Source organism: Dama dama, chromosome 10 (assembly GCF_033118175.1).
Source record: "Dama dama isolate Ldn47 chromosome 10, ASM3311817v1, whole genome shotgun sequence".
NCBI lineage: Eukaryota > Metazoa > Chordata > Mammalia > Artiodactyla > Cervidae > Dama > Dama dama.
In genome coordinates, this window is record NC_083690.1 from 32,652,458 (window position 1) to 32,676,255 (window position 23,798).

The following is a 23,798-nucleotide window of genomic DNA, read 5'->3' on the forward strand; positions in this document are numbered from 1 at the left end:
AGACCAGAAACTATAAAACTCCTAGAGGAGAACATAGGCAAAACACTCTCCGACATAAATCAAAGCAAGATCCTCTATGACCCACCTCCCAGAATATTGGAAATAAAAGCAAAACTAAACAAATGGGACCTAATGAAACTTAAAAGCTTTTGCACTACAAAGGAAACTATAAGTAAGGTGAAAAGACAGCCCTCAGATTGGGAGAAAATAATAGCAAATGAAGAAACAGAAAAAGGATTAATCTCAAAAATATACAAGCAACTCCTGAAGCTCAATTCCAGAAAAATAAATGACCCAATCAAAAAATGGGCCAAAGAACTAAACAGACATTTCTCCAAAGAAGACATACAGATGGCTAACAAACACATGAAAAGATGCTCAACATCACTCATTATTAGAGAAATGCAAATCAAAACCACAATGAGGTACCATTACACGCCAGTCAGGATGGCTGCTATCCAAAAGTCTACAAGCAATAAATGCTGGAGAGGGTGTGGAGAAAAGGGAACCCTCTTACACTGTTGGTGGGAATGCAAACTAGTACAGCCGCTATGGAAAACAGTGTGGAGATTTCTTAAAAAACTGGAAATAGAACTGCCATATGACCCAGCAATCCCACTTCTGGGCATACACACTGAGGAAACCAGATCTGAAAGAGACACGTGCACCCCAATGTTCATCGCAGCACTGTTTATAATAGCCAGGACATGGAAGCAACCTAGATGCCCATCAGCAGATGAATGGATAAGGAAGCTGTGGTACATATACACCATGGAATATTACTCAGCCATTAAAAAGAATTCATTTGAACCAGTCCTAATGAGATGGATGAAGCTGGAGCCCCTTATACAGAGTGAAGTAAGCCAGAAAGATAAAGAACATTACAGCATACTGACACATGTATATGGAATTTAGAAAGGTGATAACGATAACCCTATATGCAGAACAGAAAAAGAGACACAGAAATACAGAACAGACTTTTGAACTTTGTGGGAGAATGTGAGGGTGGGATATTTCAAAAGAACAGCATGTATACTATCTATGGTGAAACAGATCACCAGCCCAGGTGGGATGCACGTGACAAGTGCTCCGGCCTGGTGCACTGGGAAGACCCAGAGGAATCGGGTGGAGAGGGAGGTGGGAGGGGGGATCGGGATTGGGAATACATGTAAATCCATGGCTGATTCATATCAATGTATGACAAAACCCACTGGAAAAAATAAAAATAAAAAAAAGAAAAAAAAAAAAAGAAAAAAAAAAATAAATAAAAAATTTAAAAAAAAGAAGTGTGCCTTTGACTCCATAAACCTCAACCTCTTCATCTGCAAAATGGGACCATAGCAGCCTCACCTGCAAGCCCAAAGAGTTCATGCAGGCGAGGCCCTTATCACCATCATAAAGGGCTGGAAGGATACTACCTGTTGTTGTTATTACTTTTGGAGTCTGTCAGATTTTTATACCCCTGGCATTTCTTGGAGCAGTTAGTGATTAATACCTTTTTATCTTTAATGAATGAACAATTAGAACACAATTAGGCAAAGAGAATTGCATTACTCTTCTGATTAAAAGCCAGGTACCCAAAGGATGAAGTCCAAACTCTTTAGCATGGCTTTGCATCTGGCCCCAAGCTCCTCTGCCAGCCTCCTCTCATGCCAGGCAAGCTCGCACAACCACCCCCAGTTGTCCATGCCCACTGAGGGACTCACACACCTGAATCTGCCTTGCGTCTCTAAGTCTGTGTACGAACTGTGTTCAGTCTTTCCCTGGATAACCTGTGAGTGAGTTGGAAATCGTCTATACAACCTCCCATGCCCAACCCAAGTGCCACTTTCTCTCCAAAGGCTTCCTTTCACTGCCACAGTACACCGGAAGTTTCTCTCCCCTTTGGGCCCACACTGTGTTTTACAACAGTACTTTCCACAGTGTGGTCCCCGGACCAGCAACATCAGCATTAGCAGGGAACTTACTAGAAATGCAAATTCCTAGGCCCCACCCAGGGTCTACTGAATCAGACACTCTTGGGGGTGGGGCCCAGCAACCTGTGTTTTAACAAGCCTTCCAGGTGCTTCTGATGCAAACTTATATTAGAAAGCCATCACGCTATGCAAACTTCTACTATAACATGTCTCAGAGTGTATGAAAATCACCTAAGAACAGGACCATCCTCCTTGCTTTTTCAGTTCAGTCGCTCAGTCCTGTCTGACTCTTTGCAACCCCATGGACTGCAGCACACCAGGCCTCCCTGTCCATCACCAACTCCCGGAGCTTGCTCAAACCCATGTCCATCACGTTAGTGCTGCCATCCAACCGTCTCATCCTCTGTCGCCTCCTTATCCTTGTGCCCTCAATCTTTCCCAGCATCAGGCTCTTGTCCAATGAGTCAGCTCTTCACATCAGGTGGCCAAAATATTGGAGTTTCAGCTTCAGCATCAGTCCTTCCAATGAACACCCAGGACTGATCTCCTTTAGGATGGACTGGTTGGATCTCCTTGCAGTCCAAGAGACTCTCAAGAGTCTTCTCCAACACCACAGTTCAAAAGCATCAGTTCTTTGGCACTCAGCTTTCTTTATAGTTCAAATCTCACATCCATACATGACTACTGGAAAAACCATAGCTTTGACTAGACGGACCTTTGTTGGTAAAGTAATGTCTCTGCTTTTTTAATATGCTGTCTAGCCTCTTAGCCAAGTTATTTTTCTTGTCTGGGTCATAATTTTTTTTTTTGAGTTACAGCTGATGTACCATGTTATATAAGTTATTGTGTGTTTGTGTGTGCTCTATCATGCCTGACTCTTTGTGACCCCAAGGACTGTAGCCTTCCAGGCTTCTCTGTCCATGGAACTTTCCAGGCAAGAATACTGAGCAAGTTACCATTTCTTTTACAGGTGTATAATATAGTGATTCACAATTTTTAAAGGTTATACTCTATTTATAGTTGTTATCAAATGTTGGCTATTTTCCTGTGTTGTACAATATACCTTTGCAGCTTATTTTATTTTATTAATTTTTGGCCACACCACATGTCTTGTAGGATCTTAGTTCTCCAACCAGAGATTTAACCTGCACCCTCAGCAAGGAAAGTACAGAGTCTCAACTACTGGACCACCAAGGACTTCTGACTTGGAGCTTATTTTATACTGAACAGTTTGTATCTGTTAATTCACTACCCCTCTATTACCCCCTTCCCCCCAGTAACCAATTGTTTGTTCTCTGTGTCTGTGAGTCTGCGTCTTTTTTGTTACATGATGAATTTGTTGTGTTTTTTAGATTCCACATGTATGTGATATCATACAGTATTTGTCTTTCTCTGACTCATTTTACTTGGCAGGATACCCTCCAGAGCGACACTTGTTGTTGTAAATGGCAAAATTCCATACTTTTCTTGGTTGAGTAGTATTCCAGTGTGTGTGTGTGTGTGTGTGTGTGTGTGTGTGTGTGTACACACCACATTTCTTTATCTATGCATTTGTTAATGAGCACTTAGGTTGCTTCCATGTGTTATCAACTATAACTAATGCTGCCATGGACATTGGAGTTCATGTATCTTTTCAAATTCCTATTTTTGGTTTTTTTCAGATATATATCCAGGAGTGGAATTGCTGGGTCATATGGCAGTTCTGGTATTAGCTTTTTGAGTAATCTCCATCGCATCCTAGTTTCCCTCATCTATAAAAATGCAGTTAATTACATTAGGTAGAGGTGCTTAAGAATTAGAAATAATACATGGAAAATGTGAGATACTCTAACCCAAACCCTAATCCTCTCTAACCCTTTCACCTGTGACTCCTCACTGTTTATTCATGCTGCCTAGCATATTAGTCATTATATAAAACTTTTCACTGCTTTGCAAAACAGACCCAACCCACAGGTCTATTCCCAGGTGGAGGGAGTCTGTTAGCCTTTCGGGAATTGAAGGAGCTGTCCTAGCATTGGGAAAGAAAGCTCAAATCATTACGAGTGAGTTAAATCTAAGTTAACAGGCTATACCTTTTCAGCAAGAGGCTGAGGTTGAGAGGAAAGAAAAAAGTCATTCATGACTATACATAGGCAGGGATGAGTCAAGCTGGGGTCAGGCAAGGACAGGTTAAGTGGAGGGGTAAGGGCCTATCCTGGCTGAGCTGCCTGGCATGAAATTTTCTCTCCATCAGTTAGAGAGCATGCAGAAGATCCCAGAAATTGCACTGTTTGCCTGAAAGCCTGGTTCTGAAACCGTGCACACACTGCATGAATGGATTCCTGAAGTGGGGCCAGGTAGCCACATCTACATCATCTCTGCAGTCCTGCCCCCGAGTAAAGGCTCATGGCAGCTTTGCTGGCTGGTTTGGTTATGCACGTGATGAGTGCCACGGGGGCAGACAGGGCCTGCAGTAACCTGGGAAGACTTCCCAGGAGTGAGCCATGGGAATAAAAGAGATGCGGGATTCAGGTGGGCAGAGAGCGGTCTGTCCATGTCCCAACAAGGAGAGCGGCCTGGACAATCTCTATTGTGCTAATCTCTTAGGGCCTTGTTTGCTTCTTTCATAGTGCTTTTCAAAATTCATAATTGTTGTTTACTTACCCCTGACTTCCTTCTCCCTTGTCCTTTCGAGTAGGGCAGGAATCACGTGTAAGTTTCTTATCTTTTTATCTAGACGGGGTCTGGCATGTGGTAGGTTCTCAACACACATTTCCAGTATTTACCTCGATGAACCCTACTGAAGTAAATAAGCAAACTGCCATATTTCAAGCACAATGAAGGACCAGGCAGGTTGACACAGAGCATCTATGCTGGTGAAGCAGCAGAGGGTGATCAGGTGAGGTGGGGGTCTCCTTCTAGAAGGCTTTGACATTTTTGCTGGAAAAGTTGGACTTGACTCCATAGTCAGGAGAGAATTGCGAGCTCCCAGAAAACAAGAACTATTTCTCAACCATTTTGCACATTTGTTGGGTACCTAGACAGATGCCAGACATCATCACAAAGTAAAAGCAGAGAGTATCCTGCATCAGAGGAGATCAGAGTCTGGGTGGTGACAGGTGTTGGTGGTTATGTGTGTAAGCCAAGATGGCATAGGGCAGGAATGATGAGTGAGAACCAGGCGCACGGTGCAAAAGGAGCTCAAAGGGGGAGACTCAGAGGTTCCCCTGGGAAAAACAGAAAACATTCCAGGGAGCACAGCGTGTTTGAGCTGGACATGGAAGGAGCAGCATTCAGGCAGGGAGAGCTGGGCGTTTAGTGAGGAGACGGTCGCTGTGGAGTTGGGGGTGTAGGGAGAGACAGGTGGTGGAGCTTGTTGACTCATCTCTGCCGCCCCCACGATGTCGAGCACAATGCATCGCACGCTGCTGACATTTAATGAGCGTGATGTCTGTTGGTGAGCACTGCACACCCTTGAGTGACGGGATACTGCAAATAGACAATACACAACTTCATCAGAACTATAATTTTTCTCCCACCCAAAATACCACTCAACTTATAGTGGGTGCTATAGGTTGTTCCATCAAGTGGCAAAAAAGAGGATGGTTTTTGTTGGGGGGTGGATAATATGTGTGTTTATGTATATGAGAGAATTCATGCAGAAACTATAAAGGCAGGCAAAGACAGCCCATGGGTGAGTTTACACCATGTCAAGGATTTCATCCTAAAAGCAGCAAGGAGCCTTTGGAGAGTTTTAATCAGAGGCATAGGACCAGATCTGAATTTTAGGAAGATCACATGCCTCGCTTGCGAAGGGTAAGCTGTAGTATCAGGCATCCTTCCTCCCTGCTCCCATAGTAACTACAGTTTTTCTCTACCTCATCATGGGGTTGTAAATGTGTGTATTTGTCCTTCCTTCCCATCATAGAAGGGCAAGTTTCTCGAGGTCATGAAGTGGGTCTTTTCTACCCTTGTGTGCAAGTGCTTGTCAAATAGAAAGCACTCATTATTAAATTAGCAAGATTGTAGGGAGGGAGAACCAAGGAGAAATGATTTGAGTAATTCAAGCTAGAAATGACAATAGCTTAAGCGAGGGTAGCATTTGGAAAGGATGAAATAAGGGATACAGATGTCAAATACACAGTGGTAAAGCAGAAAGGACTTTGACAGATGGGGGAGGGGTGACCAAGATGGGGAATTGGGGATTTGAATAACTGAGGCAAACTAGGGGATGGCAGGTGGCCCTTTGGGACAGGAAACAGGAGGAGAATCACCTTTAGAGAAGCATAGCACAAGTTCTATCTTGGACACACAGTCTTTAGTAAACCAGTGGAACTTTGAAGGAGAGAGGTAAAAAATGGGTTGGACTTGTAGATATGTGGCTCAGAGACAAAACTCAGCTAAAGAACATTCTTGTTGTTCAGTATCTGAGTCATGTCCGACTCTTTGTGAACCCATGGATGGCAGCACACCAGGCTTCCTTGTCCTTCACTATCTCCCGAAGTTTGCTCAAACTCATGTCCATTGAGTCAGTGATGCCATCTAACCATCTCATCCTCTGTCACCCCCTTCTTCTCCTGCCCTCAATCTTCCCCAGCATCAGGGTCTTTTGCAATGAGTCAGCTTTTTGCATCAGGTGACAATAGTATTGGCGCTTCAGTGACTTCCAAGTCAACAGAGGGAAAACATAGACCTGCAATCATTCACAGTCTATTCAACAGTTGGGGCTAGCTACCTTTCTTGTTTTTGCCTTCTGGTCTCAATTATCCAGTGGTATCTCAATGTTGTTCTAATTTCCATCTCTGATTACCAGTGAATTTCAGCGTTTGTTCATCTACTCAACACCTACCAGGACTTCCCCTTCTGGGAAATGCCTTGGGATTTATTTTGTCCATTTTTCTATCAGTTTTCCTTGTCCTTGTGGGTTGGCTTGAAGGATTTCTTTGTATATTCTAGAAATTATTCCTTTGACTGTTTTAGGCATTGGAAATATCTTCCCCTACCCCCATCTTTGTCTGCCATTGATTAAATTTTATTTGAGATTCCTCACCCCTGCAAAGGGAGGGAATACATTAACGGAGTCCCAGAAATCCAGTAGGAGAAGCCTATTTTGAGTAAGCTAATGAGTGGATACAGGACAAGTTGACTGGAGAGGGGGGGATTTTGATAGGCAGAGCTGAAAGGGGGAGACATGCCTCAAGGCATGCAAAAATGGGCCCATTGTCAGAAAAGCTCAGGGCCAATGGAGAATAGCATTTAACATGAATAAGATGTTTATGTTGATGAGGAGTTTGGGATGGGGGTGAGAGGCACTTGGGCTCTCAAGAGTAGTTAATGCCAGTCTAAGGACTTGGTCTTCATTAGTGGTGATAACTGTCCCCCATAGAGACCTGCCCAGAAGGATCCTTTGGTGAGCTGAGTCCAGAAATGGCATGGAGGGGATTGGGGGCAGGGACCAACTGAAGCCAGATCATTAGTTAGGAAACTTGGCAATAAGATAGTGTGATGGTAAGGTTTATGTGTCAACTTGGCTAGGCTATATACCCAGTTTCATAATGAAACATGAGCCTAACAGATATTTGTGTGTCTGATATGATGGGCAAGAATCGTTTTTGTTTTGTTTTTTAAAGGGACTTCCCCAGTGGTCCAGTGGTTAAGACTCTGCTCTCCCCATGCAGACGGCTCTCCCCATCCTTAGGGAACTAAGATCCTGCCTGCTGCACGGTGTGGCCAAAAAACTGTACCCAGTGTTATAATCAAACATTAATCTAGGCACTGTAAGAGTATCTTGTTGTTGTGCTTAACAGTTATAATCAGTTGACTTAAAGATTACCCCCAGGGGGTGGGTGGGCCTCATCCAATCAGTTGAAGGCATAAGCATAAGACTGAGATTTTCCACAAGGAGGAGAAATTCTGCTTTGAGACAGTTAACACAGAAATACTGCCCGAGTTTTCAGTCTTCCCTATGGATTTTGAACTTTCTAACCCCTACTATTGCATGAGCCAATTTTTGAAAAATAAATATCTTGGGGGTGTGTGTGTGTTTTCTATTGATTCTATTTTTCTGGAGTACCCAGATTGATACTAGAAGTAGGTTATTGGCTTTTGAAACTTTTTGTCCCTGCCTGTCATTAATTTTAAAAAATTAAAAAGGAAAAACAGGAAAAAAGAAACATGAACTCCAATGTTGTTCAGTCACTCAGTTGTGTCCAATTCTTTGCAATGAACTGTAGCATGCCAGGCTTTCCTGTCTTTCACCATCTCCCTGAGTTTGCTCCAACTCATGTCCATTGAGTCAGTGATCCCATTCAACCATCTCATCCTCTGTCACCTCATTCTCCTCATACCCTCAGTCTTTCCCAGCATCAGGATCTTTTCCAATGAGTCAGTTCTTCACAACAGGTGGCCAAAGTATTGAAGTTTCAGCTTCAGCAACAGTCCTTCCAATGAATATTCAGGGTTGATTTCCTTTAGGATGGATTGGTTTGATCTCCTTGCTGTCCAGGGGACTCTCAAGAGTCTTCTCCAACACCACAGTTCAAAAGCATCAATTCTTTGGTGCTCAGCCTTCTTTATGGTCCAATTCTCACATCCATACAAGACTACTAGAAAAACCATAGCTTTGATTATACGGACCATAGCTTTGACTATATAACTTTGTTGGCAAAATGATGTCTCTGATTTTTAATACACTCCAATATGCATGTATTTATTTATGAATAAATTATTTAACTGTGCCTGAATACTGGACTTCCCAGGTGGTGCTAGTAGAAAGAACCTGCTGCCAATGCAGGAGATATAAGAAACTCGTGCTCGATCCCTGGGTTGGGAAGATCTCTTGGAGGAGGACATGGCCACTCACTCCAATATTCTTGCATGGAGAATCCCATGGACAGAGGAGCCTGGTGGGCTAAGAGTTGGACACAACTGAATTCACTTAGAACATACACACACCTGAGTATTAATATCATGTACACATGACAAAATACAAAATGCAAGGTTTTAAAGAATGAACTATAAGAAGACCTGGAAATCAAATATGTAGCTTTTCTTCTTGCATCTGGGAAGGCATCAGTCTTGGGAATCAGCTGGCTAGGGTGAGAGATGAGACAGAATACAATGTACTAAGGGCTGAATTGAGAAACTCTAAGATGAGGAACTAAGTCAGTTAATAATTTGTACTCAGCGTTCATGTAATCTGTATTTAAACAAAAAAATCCCCCCCTTGTATATATCCTTTCAATACTTTTTTTTTCCAGTTCTCCTGAAAATTGTTAAGGTATACGCACAATCAGAATTCTGGACATCCCAAAAATAACCAGACTGCTAGGCTTTTTAAGCCAGCTGATAATTTATCTCAAGATTATCCTCACCTACCACGAGAAACTTGGCTTAGGTTTGAAACAATTCCTGGCATTCAGAGTGACTTAGCTTCCAAAGCAGTTTTATAGCACTTGACTAAATAGCCCTACATAGATGGGAATTGTTAATAATAGGCTTCCCCAGTTGCTCAGATGATAAAGAATCCGCCTGCAATGTGGGAGACGTGGGTTCAATTCCTGGTTTGGGGAAATCCCCTAGAGAAGGGAACGGCTACCCACGCCAGTATTCTGGCCTAGACAATTCCATGGGGGTCACAGGTGGTTTCCCAGGTGGCACTAGTGGTAAAGAACCTACCTACCAATGCAGGGGACGTGAGACGTGGGTTTGACCCCTGGGTTGGGAAGATCCCCAGGAGGAGGAAATGGCAACCCACTCCAGTATTCCTGTCTGGGAAATCCCAGGGACAGAGGAGCCTGGCAGGTTACACTCCATGGGGCCGCAAAGAGTCAGAAGCAACTGATGCAACTTAGCACATGGTTAACGTGAGGTAGTTAGAATAGGAAAAAGGAGTCCAGAAGGGCGGTGGCTAAAAGACAAGGAAGGGGAAAGCCCGCGAAAATAGAACAAAGGAAGGTCTGAGGACCACCAGAGCAAGGCCCTCAGGTAGAACAAACAGCACTCCTGGCCAGCCCAAGTACATAGGGCAGGCCCAGGGAGAGGAAAAAACATATAAAACGAGGAGCCAAAGGGCCGGGGGTCTCTCTCTCCCGTTCTCTCTCTCTCTCTCTCTTCTCTTTGCGTCTTTTGGGTCAGCATGCCCTCACGCCTCGAGGATGTATTTTCCTTTTTTTTCTAAATAAAACAGCTGTAACATGGAGCTGTAACACTGTCTGAGAGCTGTGCCAAGCTGAGGACTTTAACGTCCGTTGCTTCTTAATTTTTGTTGTGACGAGACAGAACCGAGGAAATTACACACGCCCCTGACAGTTAATAATGAAAAAAGTAGCCTAATTCTTAGAAACTGAAAGGAGAATGGTGGTTTCCAGGGGTGGCGGGGGAGGGGAGTGGAGAGTTGTTTAGTGGGGACAGAGTTTCAGTTTCGCAAGATGGAAAAGTTCTGGAGCTCTTGCAGGAGAAGTCACGTGTTAACTCTCCTGTACTGTACACTTAAACATGGTCGCGATGGAAAGTTCTCTGTTATGTGATTTTTGTTGTTGTTGTTCAGTCACTAAGTCGTGTCTTTTTACCGCATGGGAAAATAAGCAAACTGGGGTTTGGGGAGGTTAAGTAACATTTTTTACTTTTTTTGGCTGAGCTGGGTTGTGGTTGCTGCACACGGGCTTTCTGTAGTTTCGGCGATCGGGGACTACTCTCTGTTGCAGAGTGTGGACTTCTCATTGTGGTGGCTTCTCTTGTCTCGGAGCAGGGGTTCTAGAGCATGGGCTCAGTAGCTGTGGGGCGCGGGCTTAGGTACCCCCATGGCATGTAGGATCTTCCCAGAACAGGGATCAAACCCGTGCCCCCTGCATTGGCAGGTGGATTCTTAACTGCTGGATCAGCAGGGAGTCTGACATTAAGTAACTAGACAGAGGTCACAACATCCATCAGTGGATACATTCGGGTCAGGAGCAATGTCTTCTTCAGGTGGGAGGGGGGCAGCCCTGCATACTTCCCTCTGTATAGATAGTACATTATCTACATAGGCATTTTCCACCCCTTTCTGCCTGTGACAGTATCTGTTTGGAGGAGTCAAGACTTCCTTTGAGATAACAGATACTTAGGTAGATTCCAAATATTTCTTTTTTTTTTAACACAAGTTCAACATTGAGTCTTGTAATCAACTGTTAAAATAAATCTCCAGGACTTGCTGGATTATTTGGGAAACGCAGCAGTGAGCACTTCAGCTTATCAGTAAGCAAACAGGTAGAAAAGGGAGAGCAGGAGGAGGGTGGAACGGGAGCCCCCACACCTGGCCACCATCCGGGGCTGTGATTTAACTTTCAAACCACAAACCAGTGACCCGTGGGAATGAAGACGCTGGGGACATGCTGACATCACTCCAGCAGAGCAGAAGTCACCACGGCAGACCCACCAGTGCGAAGAACACTCACTCAGCACTCAGGCCCGCAGGTGAAATCTACAGATTGGAAAACTCCAGGTGGCCGCCACGTGGGAGGCCAGAGTCTGGAGGAGCTCTGCTTGCCAGTTTCAGCTAAGTCGGCAAGTCCCACGGGCCTGCAAGCTAAGCCGCTTTAGTCGTGTCTGACTCTTTGCAGCCCTGTGGACTGTAACCCTCCAGGCGCCTCTGTCCATGGGATTCTCCAGGCAAGAATACTGGAGTGGGTTTCTGTGCCCTCCTCCGGGGATCTCCAACCCAGGGAACGAACCTGTCTTATGTCTCCTTCATTGGGAGGTGGGTTCTTTACCACTAGCGCCACCCGGGAAGCCCCAGCAAGTCCTGACATCCTTTCAAATAGGTCTCCTATTTGGTCCCTTTAAAAGTTGTTTTCATTTCAGGGACTGCCCTAGTGGCCCAGTGGTTGAGAATCCACCTTCCAGTGTAGGGGAAAAGGGTTTGATCCCTGGACAGGGAGCTAGATCCCACACTCGTGGGGCAAATAAGCCCATGCACCTCAATGAGAGAAACCTATGCACTGCAACAAGAAGACCCCATGCTGCAAGGAAGACCCTGAGCAGCCCCCCACCCTGCAAAAATTGCTCTCATTTCAATGAACTTCTTCCACATCAGATACGAGGTTTACTGAGCACATGTCACCAACAGAGTAAGATAAAATCTTAAAATACTCATTGTGTTAGGAGGCTTTGTTGTTCAGACTTCCCAGGTGGTACAAGTGGTACTGCTAATTCAAGAGAAGTAAGAGATGCGGGTTCAGTCCCTGAGTTGGGAAGATCCCCTGGAGGAGGGCGTGTCAACACACTCCAGCATTCTTGCCTGAAGAATCCCCATGGATTGAGGAGCCCGGCTGGTTACAGTCCACAGGGTTGTCACAAAGAGTTGGACATAGGACATGACTGAAATGACTTAGCACATATGCACACACACTTTGTTGTTCAGTCATTAAGTCATGTCCGACTCTTTTCAACCCCATGGACTGCAGCTCTCCAGGCTTCCTTGTTCTTCAGTATCTCCCTGAGTTTGTTCAAACTCAAGTCCATTGAGTCAGTGATGCCATCCAACCATCTCATCCTCTGTCATCCCCTTCTCCTCCTGCCTTCAATCTTTCCCAGCATCAGGGTCTTTTCCAATGAGTCAATTCTTTGTATCAGGTGGCCAAAGTGTTGGAGCTTTGGCTTCAGTATCAGTCCCTCCAATGAATATTCAGGGTTGATTTCCTTTAGGATGGACTGGTTTGATCTCCTTGCAGTCCAAGGGACTCTCAAGAGTCTTCTCCAGCACCACAATCAGAAAGCATCAATTCTTAGGCTGCTATGGCTGCCATAACCAAATACCATATGCAGGGTGGTTTAAACAGTAGACATTTATTTGCTCACACTTCTGGAGGCTGGAAGTCCAAGATCAAGGTGCCAGCAGGTTTGGTTTCTCTGGAGGCCTCTCTCCTTGGCTTGCGGATGACCATCTTCTCATTCTATCCTCACATGCCTTTCTTCTGTGCAAATACAGAGAGAGAGAGTAGTCACTGGTGTCTTTTATCCAGGCACCAGACTGAGCATGCATGAGTCCTAGTGGATTAGGACTCCACCCTTAGGACCTCATTTAACCCAAGATACCTCTTTATAGCCCTGTCTCCAAATGCCAGTGCAGGAGACATGGGTTCAATCCTTGGGTCTGAAAGATCCCCTAGAGAAGGAAATGGCAACCCACTCCAGTATTCTTGCCTGGAGAATCCCATGGACAGAGGAGCCTGGCGGGCTACAGTCCATGGGGTGACAAAGAGTTGGAAGTGACTGAGCAACTGAAGAGAGTCGGCAGGAGTTAGGGCTTCTGCATCTGACTTTGGGGTAGGACATAATTCAGTTCCTAACACTCCCTTTTGTGTTTTTCTCTTCTACACTCTGTTGTAGATGCCTTATAGCAGTCAATCAAAGTCATCCATGTCACCTTGAGGCAAATCAGATTGTTTTAAAGAAAATGTAAATGGAATCCAAGATCAAAACTATGATTGTGTAAAGCAAAATTTTTAATTGGTATGATGGAAAGGGGAGAGGGTGTGCATGTGTGTGCATGTGTTTGTTCGTAAAGGGGATTGTTGAAAACAGAAGACATGTCTGAGAATCAAAAGGAAATCTCTTTCCAGGCTTCCAAGTTGTTGTTTAGTTGCTCAGTTGTGTCCGACTCTTTGCAACCCCATGGACTGTAGCTCACCAGGCTCCTCTGTCCATGAGATTTCCCAGGCTTCAATACTGGAGTGGGTTGCCATTTCCTTCTCCAGGAGTTGCTATATGACGTGTTTTGCCAGTATATTATGGATAATATGAAAGAGGGAGGTCTGGAGTGACATGAAAGAGGTGGATGCCTGCTCTGGGATTTTGGTTGGGGGAGAGCTCAGAAGGTGTATTGTGGACCCAGAGGGAAGCCGATCAGAGTACAAGCAATTCCGCAGGGCAGAGCCTGGGGTTAGACTCACACATACTGGGTTGGTCAAAAATTCCTTTGGGTTTTTCTATAACATCTTATAGGAAAACCTGAACAAATTTTTGGCCAAACAATAGATGCTCATGTTGGGAAATATTCCATAGAAATACTTTGGTGAGAGACAAAAAGTCCCATAGAGCCTCATAGCTGTGCCTGAAAAAGATCTCTTGGTTTCAAAATGGGGAAAGAAAACTAGAAAGTCAAACATTAATGTGTCTAATTAAATATGTGCTAAGTTGGCTTCAGTCCAACCCTGTGGGACCCTATGGACTGTAGCCCGCCAGGCTTCTCTCTTCATGGGATTCTCTAGGCAAGAGTACTGGAGTGGGTTGCCATTTTCTCCTCCAGGGGATCTTTATGACCCAGGGGTCGAACCCATTTCTCTTAAGTCTCCTGCATTGGCAAGCAGGTTCTTTACCACTAGCGCCACCTGTGATACAACTGTAACACACTCGATCTTGAATGACGTACATACAAACATATGTGTGTGTGTTTCCTGTGGGATCTGGGTACATTTTTATATATTATAGGATGGAGTCTCCCAAAATAAGTTTGTACACAGATTACAAAGGTCTGGAAACAATGTAGTCTATCAAAGTAACAGTCTCCATGGCCTCTGGGTTCATGACAAGTTGGAATCACATCACAAGATCTGTGTCTTCTGGGATGTGGGGCTGGTGGCTGCCCACATCATCTGAGACTGGCCTACCAAGAACAGTCTAGTGAGATGGAAGATTCTGGACTCCATCTTCATCCAGTGTCTTCTCTTCTCAAACGTTGTCTGGGAAATCTTCCTGATGAGAGTCCGCCAGACTCAGATCAGATCAGCTGCACCAGCCAGAGTAGAACAGCTAACCCTAGCAGAACTCGAAATAGCTCTGGACCCCAAGAAAGGGGTGCTGTTCCCAACAGCTGCTGGGGGTGCTGGGTTGAGAAGAAGCCAGTTAATTCAGAGAAACTGCCCACAGTGCTCACCTCCAAGGGAAAGTACAAGGAGGCTTTTTGGCCCATGTGGTGACCCAGAGCCCTTAATGTTTCAGTGACAAGAGTAGATAGGATATAGGCATAAATATTAATACAGATTGCCCTCCAATATTTTGGGAGAATTATAAGACACTTAAAACCTTCACTGTCCACCTCATTAAAACTGACCCAAATGCATTCTTTTTAATGACTGAGTAATATTCCATTGTGTATATGTACCACAGCTTTCTTATCCATTCGTCTGCTGATGGACATCTAGGTTGCTTCCATGTGCTAGCTATTGTAAACAGTGCTGGGATGAACATTGGGGTACATGTCTCTTTCAATTCTGGTTTCCTTGGTGTGTATGCTCAGCAGTGGGATTGCTGGGTCGTATGGCAGTTCTATTTCCTGTATTTTAAGAAATCTCCACACTGTTCTTCATAGTGGCTGTACTAGTCTGCATTCCCACCAACAGTGTAAGAGGGTTCCCTTTTCTCCACACCCTCTCCGGAATTTATTGTTTGTAGACTTTCTGATAGCAGCCATTCTGACCGGTGTGAGATGGTACCTCACTGTGGTTTTGATTTGTATTTCTCTGATAATGAGTGATGTTGAGCATCTATCTTTTCATGTGTTTGTTAGCCATCTGTATATCTTCTTTGGAGAAATGTCTGTTTATTTCCTTGGCCCATTTTTTGATTGGGTCGTTTATTTTTCTGTTATTGAGCTGCATGAGCTGCTTATATATTTTTGATATTAATTCTTTGTCAGTTGCTTCATCTGCTAGTATTTTCTCCCATTCCCCATTCTGAAGGCTGTGTTTTCACCTTGCTTTTAGTTTCCTTCATTGAAACTGGAGCCTGTTATACAGAGTGAAGTAAGTAAAAAACAAAACAAAACACCAATACAGCATATTAACACATATATATGGAATTGAGAAAGATGGGAATGATGACCCTATATATGAGACAACAAAAGAGACACAGATATAAAGAACAGACTTTTGGACTCTGTGGGAGAAAGCGAGGGTGGGATGTTTTGAGAGAATAGCATTGAAACATGTATATTACCATATATGAAACAGATGACCAGTCCATTCGATGCATGAAACAGGGCATTCAAAGCCGGTGCACTGGGACAGCCCAGAGGGGTGGGATGGGGAGTGAGGTGGGAGGGGGTTCCGGACCAGGGGACATATGTACACCCATGGCTGATTCATGTCAAGGTATGACAAAAACCACCACAATATTGTAATGTAATTAGTCTCCAATTAAAAAAAAAAAAAAAAACCTTCACTGTCACTAGATGAATCAAGCCATTGATGTAGCTTTTCTTGTCTCTGTTCCCGCCAGCTTTGGGTTTGATTGACTGGAATATGCAGTGGATTGATGGAGGCGCTGAACTCTTAGTATAGAAAACAGATCATGGTATAAATATAGTGCTTCTTCTTAAGAGCCCTGTAGGAAGCCTTGGTTGCCTGTCTGCCAGCTGCTCCTCCATCACACACACACACACAGACACGCATGCATGTACATCATCCCCTGGGAGCAATGGATACCCCTAGGACCTAATGCAGCCAGCTCACTGGCTAGAACTGATTTAAAGTGACACCCCATTGTCCTTGAAGGTGTTTTGTTAGTATCATTCAGAATCCTGCCTGAAATAAAACCTCAAGACTTTTGTCGGAAATTTCATAGTTTGGGACTTCAAGAAGAGAAGATGAAGAATTTCCAGGTATTGTAATTCTGCCTTGGGAAGAAATAGTTCCTGGCCTTTATCCTCAGAGGTCCACATGCCACATGGATTCACCTACTGACTCGTTCATCCGTTCATCCAACATTGAAACATTTACTGGATGCCGGCCCTGGAGGTGCAGACACAGACAAGGCAGCAGCCCCAGCCTTGGCTCAGAGTCACGCAAACAGACACTAGGACGTGCTGAGCGACCTGGAAGCTGAGGATAAAGACGGAAGAGCTGGCTCTTGGGTGAGGAATAGGGTTTCTCCGGGTCTGGAGAAGTAACAGAGCATTAAGACAGGGAAAACAAGACGTGCACAGAGGCACTGAGTTAGGGGGATGGATGCTGGGGTGTGAGGCCTGAGTGCCCAGATCTGCAGAGGAGCAGTCAGCGGGCGGAGCTGGAGGTGCAAGGAGGGGCCAGGGCAGAAGGCTCCCCATGGCCTCCTCGGCCCCAACCCCTCACGTCACACACAGTGTTCAGGGTGGATCTCCCAGGCAAGAATACTGGAGTGGGTTGCCATTTCTTTCTGCAGGGGATCTTCCCAACCCAGAGATCGAGCTCAGGTCTCCTGTGTTGCAGGCAGACTCTTTCCCATCTGAGCTACCAGGGAAGTCCTACACTCTACAGAAGACACTGCCAAACCCATAATTATACAAGAAGGAGAGACTAATACTCCCGTACAGTGGTTCTACCCGTGCCCTAGCCTCCCGTCCCCCATCCCAGCCCCTGAGCCTACAGACCACACCACACGTGCTGATTGCGTCCTTTCACAAACGTCCCTCTCTGTGACTTGGGAGGAACATGAGGTTGCCCGGATTTCGGGTCTCTTCTTTCCCTTGGGTAATCTCAGGCCAGCCAAGGCCTGAGCAGCGCTCATTAAACAGAGGACAACCGGCTCCAAGCTCAGGATCTCCCCATGAGCAAAAGGCAGAAGGAAGGAAGTCCACAGATGGCCGAGGCTCTCGACCTCCTCTCGGTAGAGGAGTGCTCAGCTCGGACTTGGACCCGAGCCACGGCCACCATCCCGTCTGCCCCAGGAGCCCCGAGTGCTTGTTCTGGGGCTTTGTGCTGCTCAGCAGGTGCGCACAGGTGTGATGTGGTGGCTAGATCTTGACCTTGACCTTGATGGAAGGATATAATGTCTCAGCTCAGTGAAAACAGTGGTTTCATGTGCCATTTGCTAGTTTCATCCTAACATCCCAGAAAGGGCAAAAGAGGTCACACGATCCAGAGACCCGTGAGAAGAAAGACATGCCAAGGGTCACTGAAGGGCCCTGATGTATCGCTGCTCTGCGTGCTCTGGGCCGGCACTTGCCCTGTCTGTTCCTTGACTTCTTCCCCTAGTCATTGCTCCCCTTTCTCTCTCCTGAGGGCGTGAGGAAGAGCCGGTGAGATTAAGCGTGTGAAAGTGCTTGGAAAAGGGCAATGTGCTACCCAAGTGTGAGGCACTGGCATTTCCACAGTGAATCACCCTGCACAGAGGTGTCAGGAGGGTGAACAAGCTGATGGACGTGGAAGCCCCTTGTAAATGCTAAGACGTGATTGAAGTGGAGAGAGATTAGTAGCAAGGCATGATCATCTATGTGGTGCAGATAGCAACACCATTTTGCCACATGCTGCCCAGACATTTCTGTAACTGCGTGACTTTGCAAAGACGTAAACCTTGCCTGCTGGGCTTTGCCCAGCTGTAAAATGAGATACCCCCAGGGCTGGCAAGCACAGCCGGCTCTCACATATCCATGGGGCCGAGGTCACAGGCACCAGAGAGGATGTGCTAAGTGGAGGAGGGTTGGCCCAGAGGACAGACCCATCATCTGGGTTCAGCACGAGTCCCAGGGAGGCATGTTCGGCTCAGGACGACACTTGCTAACATGGAATCATCTCTTCCAGCCCCTCTGCCTTTGAATGTATTGCCTCCTCTCACACTCACAGCTGCCCTGCAAGATCAGTTTTCTTATCATTCCCATTTTACAGATGGAGAAACTGAGGCTTACATCCAAAGTCACACAGCTTTGAACGTGAAGCAAACAAGATTCCCTAGCACGTTGCCATGACCATGAAGCCCACGCTTTTACCACGTCAGGCTGATTTGTAATGACATTAAGAGCGTGGTTGCTGAGGCATTGTTTCCATGCAGTGTTAAAACTGAGACAGTTTTTCCATCACGTAGAGAGCCTGAGACTGGACCAGGCCAGCCCATAGGGAGCTATTGCAGAAATGTGGAGGGATGAGCCGCATCCTAACCCCAGTGGGAGACCTGAGAATGCAGAGTCCCAGGCCCTGTTCTGGAGCTTCGGATTTAGCAGATCCAAGGAGCTGGGAATGTGCATCTCTGAAGCTTCCCCAGGGGAACTGACCTGCTCTTCCCGAGAGCCACGGCTGCAAGGCAGTATCTAGAACCATCCAAGGTTCAGTGGGCAACTTTGGTGTTCACAGTTTTAAATTTTGTATTTTCTTTTTATTTATTTTTTTAAAGTTTTAAAAAAGTTAAAGCCTTTCATTTTATTTTTTTAAATTTACTTTTGGTCTCATGGCACATGGGATTAGTTCCCTGACCAGGATTCAAACCTGCACCTGCTGCATTGGAAGCAAGGAGTCTTAACTGCTGAACCGTGAGGGAAGTCCCCCTGATGATCATTGTAGTTGATGGGACAAGGCTCACCATGATAAGTTTCCAGAGTCCCTTGGACTTTAAAGAGGTTACCAGCGGGGCCAGTCTTATTGCTTCCTCATCCTTATCAGACCAACCTTTGATTCTCATCCTGAGAAAAGGAGGGATGAGGGACAAGAAGAGGTGAAGGATAGGATGAATGGAGAGACTTTATTTTGAGAAGAAGGCTGAGAGAGAAAGAGAAAATCAGTGTGCTAGGACCACAGCTCCGTCTAATGTATCACCATCATGTAAGATAAATGAGCTCTTTTCCAAATTATTCTGGGTTGTGTGAGCTCTGGGCCTGAAACGTGTAGACTATCACTTGAGCATCTTCACAGAGCTTTATAAACACCAGGCCCTGGGTACACAGGTCTTGGTCACACCTGGAGAGGCACAACTATTTAGCAAACCCATAGGAAAAACAATCATCAATAAAATAACCCCCAAAGGCGACAAACTCATCTTCAACCGGCATCCCAGACCAGCCAGGTCCAGCTCTGAGTTGCGTGTCCCCACACCAGAGGAAAAGGCCTGACTCCCATCTCCCATGGCAACGGGCTTCTCCATCTTCAACTGCTCCTCTGCCTTCTCCTTCCTTGTTTCTCAGAGCCAGCCATGTCTTAGAGCCCCCTGAAACCTTCCCGGAAAACCTGCCAAGCTATTAGAAATGTCTCCTTGAGGCACACTGTCTGCGCATCTACTGAGCTATAGAGAAAGAAGAACACAAGGATTGGGTCTGGTAGCCCATCCATGCCTTCTCAATGAAGTTTAAGACCCTCAAAGGATTTACATGTATTCCCAATCCCGATCCCCCCTCCCACCTCCCTCTCCACCCGATTCCTCTGGCTGATTCATATCAATGTATGACAAAACCCACTGGAAAAAATAATAATAATAATAAAAAAAGAAAAAAAAAAAAAATAAGACCCTCAAAGGCCAGGACCAACAAGGAACCTCCTCTGCACCCATTTGTTGTTGTTCAGACGCTTGGTCATGTTCAACTCTTTACGACACCAGGGACTATAGCACGTCAGGCTTCCCTGTCCTTCATCTCCCAGAGTTTGCTCCAATTCATGTCCATTGTGTCAGTGATGCCATTCAACCATCTCATTCTCTGTCATCTCCTTCTCCTCCTGCCTTTTATCTTTCCCAGTGCCCACCCCCGCAACCCAACTGATCATTGCTTCCCTTTTGGCTCAGACAGTAAAGAATCTGCCTGCAATGCAGGAGACGTGGGTTGGGAAGGTGTCCTGCAGGAGGGCATGGCAACCCACTCCAGTATTCTTGCCTGGAGAAGCCCCGTGGACAGAGGAGCCTGGCGGGCTACAGTCCATGGGGTTGCAAAGAGTCAGACATGACTGAGCGACTAAGCACAGCATAGCATAACTGATAACCAGAATTACCTGGGAGCTTGAAAACCAGCTTCTAAGTCCCAGCCCAGATTTGCTGCAGCAGAATTTTGGAACAAGGAGCCCAGGAATCTATTTTTGAAAAGCTCCCTGGGTGATTCTGCTGAATCGTCATCCGAGGGAAGCGCTGCCCGCCAGCCTCTCTGTAGCTCGACGTGGAACACTTGGACGGTTCTCAGACTATTTGTTTCTTCATGATTGATGGATCAATCCAGCAGCCAGGCACGTCTCCCCAGGCCAGTCACACCTGCCTCAGAGTTGGGACTGTGATGCCATTAGCCAAGGCTCTGGCAGCCCAGGAAAGCCCTCCCAGCCTGTAACCTCAGGCAGAGTGCTCGGTACACTGGGGGCTGTCCCCCAGAAGCTCAAGGTTGCCCACCCTCTTGGTGGCAGCAGGGTGGTTGTCCCTAGATCATTCTCGGTCCCTAGGTCAGGGTAGCAGCCTGCTCACTGCGGGGCTTCCACTGCCCCCTCCCCGCCCCCGGAGCCAGCTGCGTGACTCAGCACCCAGGGCTGCTGTTGGACCAGCATGCCAGTCACTCTCAGAAACCATTACAGCAGGGTCCGCTCCGGCGTTCCCTGCCTTGCATGCTAAGTCAAGGGGATCCGCTCCATATGGCAATGCATAATTTACAACACAATTTACTTCCTGCTTATATAGCCGATTCCATACAAAGCTTCCATTTGCATATTTATTAATTTACAAAATTAATGCCACTTTCTCAGTCCCTTACAGGATGCGTTCCTGGTCTCTGTCTTTGAATTAATTTCAATCTAAGGTGGAAACATTTGTTAAGGGAGTTGGCTCAGGCCAAAGTCATCAAATGCGTGGCAATCACATGCCAGGAGGGTGTGGGGAAGAGAGGGCTAATGGTTATTGAGTGTCTCTAACTGTGCTGGTTCCAAGAAAATTAATGGTGCAGAATCTGAGTCTCCAGAATATCCTGTGATGACATACTGTTGCTGCTGTTCGGTCAGTAAGTCATGCTGACTCTTTGCGGCCTCATGGACTGCAGCACGCCAGGCTTCCCCGTCCTTCACTATCTCCTAGAGTTTGCTCAGACTCATGTCCATTGAGTCCGTGATGCCATCCAACCATCCCATCCTCTGTGCCCCTCTTCTCCTCTTGCCCTCAATCTTTCCCAGCATCAGGGTCTTTTCCAATAATTTCGCTCTTTGAAATAGGTGGCCAAAGTGTTAGAGACATATTGTTGCTATTGTCTAAATAAGGACACTAAGACTCAGAGTAAGTGCTGGCCCACTGTCACATAATACAAGGAAGATATTTAGATGACCATGAAAGTCAAGAAGCAGGGTTTCCATCTGTCTTGATTTCCATTAGTGATAAAGGCCATTCTTCTGCATAACAAATATTGTTTTCAGAGAGCGTATCCAACACCCCAGATATCACAGTGTTACAGATATTCTTGCCACGTATCATAACACCTTAGACAGGAGAGCAAGATGTCCCTTGAGAACCTTGCTCTGACTGCTGTTGCCAGCCATGGAGCAGACCTACTGGAGAAAACAAATGTTTTGATTAACACTTCCACTTGGTGACACTGAACAGGCTTCATCAGCAAGGCAATGCTTTCCATTAAAGGCAGTGCTTTCCAAGTCACTTTCCATTAAAAAAAAAAAATTCTACCTTTACTTCTTCCTGTCCCCCCAGCCACCAGCCTAAACCCCGCTCCCTTCCTTACCCAACTTCTTGAAGACATAGCTCTCCAGTGTCCCTGTTACCCTCATTTCCCCAATTCCTCAGGCTGCGACAATAAGGTCTTTGCCCCCTCAAGAATGATGACATCATCACCAACTCAACCACCAATGTCTTTTCCACCTGTCTCTGGATCAGCTCTCTCCATGGAATCTGCTACCTTCAGCCACTCCTTCCTTGAAGCTTCCCTCCCTCCGTTTGCCCCCCCGCAGACTCTCAGCCCTGCTCCCCCTTCTCTGAGTGCTACCTCTTTTGTTTAAAAATTTTAAATTGTTATTATTTTTTAAAATTTTTGAGCGGTGTGATTCTGTTTTACTTTTTGGCCACATCACATGGCATGTGGGATCTTAGTTCCCCGGCCAGGGATTGAACCTGTGCCCCCTGCATGGCAAGCACTGAGTCTAAACCACTGGACCACCAGGGAAGTCCCTGAGTGCTACTTCTTACAGCCCTCTTTCCAGCTCCTCTTCCTGGCTTTGCAATTCCCTCCCGACTCCCATGTCTGAATCTCTACCCTCTTCCAGTCCATCCTTTCCACCAACATCAACAATGTTTATGAACCAGAGTTCTGATCCCATAGCCATTTGACATCACATTGTCTCCAATTGCTCCTCAATACCCTAGGATGGATGCAATCACCCACAGATTGTATAGTAGAATTCACACTCCTTGGAGGCAAAGAATGAGCCCACTTACTCAGATACTCACAGCCCCTAGAACATTATACCTGATGCGTGTGTGCTCAGTCGCTTCAGTATCGTCCAACCTGAAGGCAATGCTATGCAATCTGTGAACCATAGCCCGCCAGGCTCCTCTGTCCATGGGATTCTCCAGGCAAAAATACTGTTGTGGGTTTCAATGCTCTCCTCCAGAGGATCTTCCCAACCCAGGGATCGAACCCAAGTCTCCTTCATCTCCTGCATTGCAGGCTGATTCTTTATGGCTGAGCCACCAGGAAAGCCCCCACTTTACATGATAGATGCTCAAAAACTACTTGTTGAAAGGATGAATACTACCCTCACCATGATGTGAAAGCCATTCCATTCTAGCTTTATTTCCCATGACTCCTTTAGATCCCAAGGGGCAATCGTCTTTCGCATCAATACTTCTTGTCCCAGTCTTCATCACAACTCCCACCTGTGTTCCTGCTGTTCCCATGTGGCGGGATGATTCTCCCCTACCTTCCACTTGACAATCCCCTCTTCCCACTCAAAGCCCAGTTCTGACTTTACCTGTTTCCCTGGTGCCCTTGTGACAATGATCCCCCCTCCATAGAACCATCCTTTTGTTTTCTTCCAAGATAGTGAGAGACAACAAAAAGTATAAGTGAGCTAAGAGATCAGTACCCTAAGTCCTTGACCAACCAAGAACCATGGCTCGAGTAATCCTCAGGAGACAGAAGAAAATGTCAGGCTCTATAAAACATTTTATTTCTACTTGGAACTTATGTTCTCAAACACCAGCATAGCCACCAGATAA

General features: G+C 45.9%; 1 long non-coding RNA gene across 1 annotated transcript in view; it reads right to left on the reverse strand.

Annotated features, from left to right (window-relative positions):
- Positions 1-12,810: 12,810 nt before the first annotated feature.
- The window catches only part of LOC133063693 (uncharacterized), a 454,338-nt gene continuing 443,350 nt past the window's right edge, over positions 12,811-23,798 (reverse strand). The window contains exon 7 of the long non-coding RNA XR_009694474.1: positions 12,811-12,847. This is a non-coding gene — a long non-coding RNA (uncharacterized LOC133063693). The remainder of the gene's footprint in view (positions 12,848-23,798) is intronic.